The following is a 5866-nucleotide window of genomic DNA, read 5'->3' as shown; positions in this document are numbered from 1 at the left end:
GCTCCACGTTCTGGGCCCAAGACATGAGCACTGTGTGGTGAGATCACATAGTAATTCAGGTTTGAGACGACAAGCAGTGGCTGAAGAGATTTTGGATACAAAAGGCCACATTTCTGGATCTATGTACTGAACTTGCCCCAACAGTCCAGTGCAGAGACACCAGAATGAGAGCTGCACTGACAGTGGAGAAGTGAGTGGCAATTGCATTCTGGAAGCTTGTAACACCAGCTTAGTATCTGTCACTGGCCATTCAGTTTGGAGCTGAAAAATCTACAGTGGGGACCATTGTTATTCAGGTGCACAAGCTATTATTTGTCTCCTGTTGCACATGACTGTGACTCTTGGCAATGTGCAGGAAGCAGTGGATGGATTTATAACAGTGGGGGGTCCTGAGCTGCAATGGTTTGAGAGATGGGACACATCTCCCTATTCTGGCACTACTCCCACCTTGCCAGTGAGTCCATAACTGTGGTTATGGAAGTGCTGGAGGATCTACTGCCATCATTGTGGGCTGGTCAGGGGAGGAGCAGGATCTTTCACATCTTTAAGAGCATAGGACTTTTCCAAAAGCTGAAAACAGAGACATTTTCCCCTGACCAGCACATTCCTATTGGCCATGTTGAAATGCCAAAAGTTGTTATGGGAGACCCAGCCTACCCCTTGCTCATGAAGCCATACACCGGCTGCCTTGACAGCACCCAGGAAAGATTCAGCTACCAGCTCAGCAGGTGCAAGACAACTGTTGAATGTGATTTTGATAGATTCAAAGGTCACTGGTAATGTTTACTGACTAGATTGGATCTCAGTGAGGCAACTATTCCTGTTGTTAGAGCTGTGTGTTGTGTACTACATAATATCTCTGAGGTAAAGAGGGAAAGGCTACCAGCAGGGGGGAGGTTTGAAGTGGACTGACTATTTGCTGAATTTGAACAGCTAGACACAAGGACTATCAGAAGAGCTAACTGTGGAGCTATAAAGGTCTTTTAACAGTCAGCCAGAGCAGTGCTGTGTGATGCTTTTATGAACTAGTGAGCTTTGGTGTGTACAGAGCTTAAATATGGGTTGGTTATTGACTCCTGTGACGAATTTCGTAAAGTGGTATTTATGCTTATTGTGAACTAATAAACGAATTCCGAATTTCCAAAAATATAACTTTGTGTGCAAAGAAACGGGAGACAACATTAATTAAAGAGCAAATACACAAGTTAATCCCATTTTAGCAGCACTGTAAGAGGGTGACCCATACTTGTAAAACCCAAGTAAATGATAAACGTGCATATTAAATACATATTACACGGGTTCATTCATGTTACAAAACATGTAGCACACTATGCCTGGGGCTGATCTTGCAGTTATCACAAGTCACTATAGGTGTAGTTATGGTTCTCCTCTTTTCCCCAGGTGTGTAGTGGCCACGAGGGTAAGGGTTCATCCATGCTGCCACCTGGTATGTTGGGGGTTATAGGGAGCCGCGACCATGGCGTTTCCCAGGAACTGTAAAGGCTGCTGTGCCAGGAGTCTTTGTGCATGAAGCTTGATAATGTTCTGCAACATCTCCGTTTGTTGCCTGACCAAAGCCATAATGTCCTGCTGCACTTCCTGCTGCTCCTCTCTGTCCTTTTGCCTCTCCTCCCATAACAGATTTCTCCATTCCTAGTCCTGCCCCCTGCTCTCCGCCCCGTGCCCCCCTCTAATCCCTGTGTTCACTGTCAGCAGCTGCAGAGGACTGAAGGATCTCGCCAAATGTATCCTTTCTGGTCTGCTGCTTCTTCTGACCAGGTCAGACATTCAGCAGACGTGGAGGGGACCCCTTTAAAGGCTACCATGCCAGAGGCTACTGATTAAAACAGACAGATCCAGCATTAGATTTACAGTCACAACAGAAAGGGAAATCTAATTATTTCCATAAACACCTTTCGTAAGAAGTGGTAATTGTCATTTTAGCTATGGAGCACTTCATTACAGCACCATGCTGCAGCACAAACCATGGTGAGTGTGGCTTAGTGGGGGACTAGGGGTGGGGTGAAGGTCTGTTGCATGGGAGGATTAACCGCTGGGTGCCTCTGGGTGTGAGTATAAGGAAAGTGCAGTGAATATTGCCAATATTTTCACAGGCAATGGTGCTTTGGGCTGATGTCTCACTCCTGAGGGTGACAAAGTCACAGAGAACCCAGCTGCTACTGATGTTCCAAAGCTGGCCAGGACCGTATGCTGCTAACCTGTTTACTACAATGGTGTCAGCACAAGTACACCTCTACCCCGATAGAACGCGACCCGATATAACACGAATTCGGATATAACGCGGTAAAGCAGCGGGGAGCCCCGGGCCCTTTAAATCCCCGCCCGAGCCCCGCTGCCAGAGCTCTGGCGGTGATTTAAAGGGCCCGGGGCTCCCCGCAGCGGCTGGAGCACCGAGCCCTTTAAATCACCACCGGGGAAGCCGGTCCAGTCCAGCACGGTGTACCGGCTCATGAGCTGCCGCCGAAGTGCCACCGAAGAGGAAGAGAGGGAGCGAAGGATCCGCCGCTGAACTGCCGCCGAAGAATGGAGCGGCACCATTGAGCTTTTTTTTTTTTTCCCGCCGCTTGGGGCGGCAGAAAACCTGGAGCTGGCCCTGCATGGGAAAGTCTCCTATCGCAGGGAAAGAAACAAGGCCCCCCTCCCTAGAAATGTTCAGGAATGGATTGCAGAGTATATCTCTGAATGTTTCATCGAGATTGCTCAACAGGATAAAAGGGACATCCCTGTTCACATAAACAAAGTACTCCACTTGGCCCCCGCCTAGCCCAACAAGCCAAAAAATGGAAGAGCTGATTTGCCTCCACCTCTTTCTTCTCCCTCTGTCTGAGCACAGGACACTGATCTTATGCAGACTGTGTAATCTGGACAGCCAGAATCATCTGTATACATTTATTTTCTAACATTTCACAAGGAAAGTGAGCAATCAAGTCAATGCCTTTGTTCTCTAAACACACAGAGGGGATGGGTGCCATTTTTAAGTGGGGAAGAAGGGGCAGGGAGGAAGAGAGGGAAGACTTGGGGCAATGAATAGGTAAAAAAACACTTATAAGGAAGAATGCCTGTACACACTTACAGAGCTGGCACAACCCATTAGGCGACCTAGGCGGTCGCCTAGGGCACTACAATTTGGGGGGCGGCGACCGCGGCAGTATTTCGGCGGCGGGACCTTCTGCCGCCTCTGTGGGGGGCGGCATTTCGGGGCGGGACCTTCCGCCGCCTAGGGCGGCAGAAAAGCTGGCGGCGCTCCTGCACACTTACCTGAGCTCCCTTCCCCTTCATCAGCAGGTTCATCCGCACTTGCCTTGTGGGACTGGCTTGACTCCGGTGGAGGCTCCTGGCTGGCTTCATTGTTTGTGTCTCCCACCGTTTCCCCCACACCCTCATCCACCTCCTCCTCCTCACTGTGCACTTGCAGGGGTCTCCTGGTCAAGTTCTCACTAAATGTCCGTGGGGTGCTAGTGGGGTACCTGCCAAGTATGGCATGTAGTTCACTGGAGAAGTGGCATATCTGCCAACGTTTCTTTGCTTTCACCCTCCACTGCTGTCCATCCCTGTTCTGCCCCAGTTTCAGCATCCCCTGTGCAAGCTGCACGTAGATATCTATATTTCTTTGGCTGATCCTTAGCTTCTCGCCACAGGATAAGGAGATCCATGAGTTCTCGCCTGCTCCAGGCAGGAGCACATCTAGTAGCTCTGTGTGTGGAGCTGGCATGGTCAGATGCTTGCAAAGGTGGGCTAGTAGTTGTGCTCAGGGCTTAAATTCAGCTGGAGCTTGGTAAATATTTTCAGCCCCCTGGAGTTTTAATAGCATGTGGGGGGAGGTGGGGGTGGCCCTCTGGGGAATAATCTATGAGAATTTAAGCCCTGGTTGTATTCGTCAAAGTGGGCCCTCAGGAAAAGACATTCCAAAAACAGGCTGGGGGAGGGGAGGATAGAAAAGGGGGAGAGGTGGTTTTTAAGGCCCGGCTTGACAAAGCCCTGGCTGGGATGATTTAGTTGGGGATTGGTCCTGCTTTGAGCAGGGGGTGGGACTAGAACCTCCTGAGGTCCCTTCCAACCCTGATATTCTATGACTTCCAATGTCTGTGACCCCAGGCCAGTGCAATTCAAAATTGCCACTGAAGCAACCACTGCTGCAGGGACAGAGGCATTGTGGGAGAGATGCTGGAGGGCTATGAGGGTCGATGCAGGTAATGCAGCGTCTACACTTGCCCTGTGTCGCTGGAAGTAGGTTGACTGTGGCTCTGCCTTGTTCAGGGAGGTGGTGTTATTACGTCACTGTAACGGGGTACTTGTATCAGTGGGAGACAAATTTAGGTGCAGACACATGCAAAAACTAGGTCAAACAAGTCAGTTTAGGTCCACCTAACTCTGTAGTGTAGACCAGGCCCTAGTCTGTGTCTTTCTGACCAAGGAATCTGAGCTGAGCCGGCTGCAGAGACGCATTTATCATTCCCTCTTCTCAGTGGTTAAGATTGTTACATTGTCTCAGCAGGTTCTGCACAAGATGTCCAGACAACAGTCTAAACCAGTGGTTCTCAAACTTTTGCACTGGTGACCCCTTTCATATAACAAACCTCTGAGTGCGATCCCCCCTTATAAATTAAAAACACTTTTAAATATATTTAACGCCATTATAAATGCTGGAGGCAAAGCGGAGTTTGGGGTGGAGGCTGACAGCTCGTGACCCCCCATGTAAGAACCTTGCGACCCCCTGAGGGGTCCCGACCCCCAGTTTGAGAACCCCTGGTCTAAAGCAGTGGTTCTAAACCTGCGGCCCGCTGGCGGCCCAGTCAGCACACAGCTGCGGCCCATGTGACATCCTCAGGGCCGTACAGGTAGTATATATATATTGTGTGGATGCAGCCTACGTAACACATACACAGCTGCGTATGCAGCCCACAATGGTAAATACATTGAGCACCACAGGGTTAAAGACACAGGGTTGTAGCAAAATAAGACAAGAAAAGAGAGTGTGTATGTCACAGGGAGAAAAATGGTCTGCTTCACCCATCTAGTCTGGAACGCTTTGGCTGGGTGCCATTTGGGGAGTTTCCGTATAGCACATCCTCTCGTCCTGTTCTCCTCTGACCCCATTCCAGGCAGCATGTCAGAGAAGTAGCTTTTTGTCTCCAGGTAGCACCCCTTCAAAAGTTGACGCCCAGCACTGTTCTATATCGCAGGTGAGTTCAGAGTGCTTGGAACCCCCCCAAATCCCCTCCCCACTCACCTAGGTGTTCCTATCAGCGGGGGTAGATGAACAGAAATGACCTTTTGGGTGAGTTCACTGTTGCTGACTGGTTTAGCCCTCCCCCTGTAGTCAGAGCAATGAGGTGGCCGTGGGCTGTATTTCAAGACTGCAGCACAGGGCACCTCTCTAGCTTAGATAGGGTGACCAGATAGCAACTGTGAAAAACCGGGACAGGGGGTGGGGGGTAATAGGCACCTATATAAGAAAAAGTCCCCAAAACGGGACTGTCCCTATAAAAACAGGACAACTGGTCACCCTAAGCTTAGGAAAAAGGGGAGGCAGCATGAGGGATCTGACGGGTAGGTTGGCTACAGGCTAATAGGCTTTGCTAAGGCACCTCAGAGCTCAGAGGATGCTGAGGGAAGTGATGCAAACAGAAAGCAGATACAGTTTTCACAGGCAGTCCAGGGAGAAGCCCATTTGAGGGTTAAATATTGTGCAATGAGAGTAAATAACAGTCTACTAAGTCACGTGACCAGGAACATCCCTTGCAGAAAAACTGCCGTACTCAGCTGGAGCGCTGAAAAACTTTAAATAGCAGAGAAGCCTCTTTGGAGCTGAGAGTTGTTTGCTTGGAGCAGGCAGGGAGTCGAG

The sequence above is a fragment of the Emys orbicularis genome, chromosome 10, assembly GCF_028017835.1.
Source record: "Emys orbicularis isolate rEmyOrb1 chromosome 10, rEmyOrb1.hap1, whole genome shotgun sequence".
Lineage (NCBI taxonomy): Eukaryota > Metazoa > Chordata > Testudines > Emydidae > Emys > Emys orbicularis.
The sequence above is the reverse complement of the archived record's forward strand: the minus strand, read 5'-3'. Positions refer to the sequence as shown.